Genomic DNA, 208 nt, shown 5'->3' with positions numbered 1-208 from the left:
GGAACGAAGAATGTATTGATTTTACAATGATGTGTGTTTTTTTACTTTTTTTTTTTTATTTATTTTTTATTTATTTTGTGTCTGTGTACACGATAAGTAGTCGAAATAATGCTACGATTTTCAACTTCAGTATCTTGTTCGATCAGAAAGTGAATATCGTTGGTGCATTGGGAAGGTCAAAATTTAAATTTCCCAGTAGTTTTCAAAA

The 208-nt window shown here is 28.4% G+C and overlaps 1 protein-coding gene across 1 annotated transcript in view; it reads left to right on the top strand.

Moving 5' to 3' along the window:
- Nucleotides 1-208, top strand: part of LOC115033513 (SCAN domain-containing protein 3-like) — a 2,839-nt gene that overhangs the window by 1,811 nt on the left and 820 nt on the right. The window lies entirely within an intron of this gene.

This window comes from Acyrthosiphon pisum, chromosome A1, assembly GCF_005508785.2.
Source record: "Acyrthosiphon pisum isolate AL4f chromosome A1, pea_aphid_22Mar2018_4r6ur, whole genome shotgun sequence".
Classification (NCBI taxonomy): Eukaryota; Metazoa; Arthropoda; class Insecta; order Hemiptera; family Aphididae; genus Acyrthosiphon; species Acyrthosiphon pisum.
This window is presented reverse-complemented; position numbering and strand designations above follow the sequence as displayed.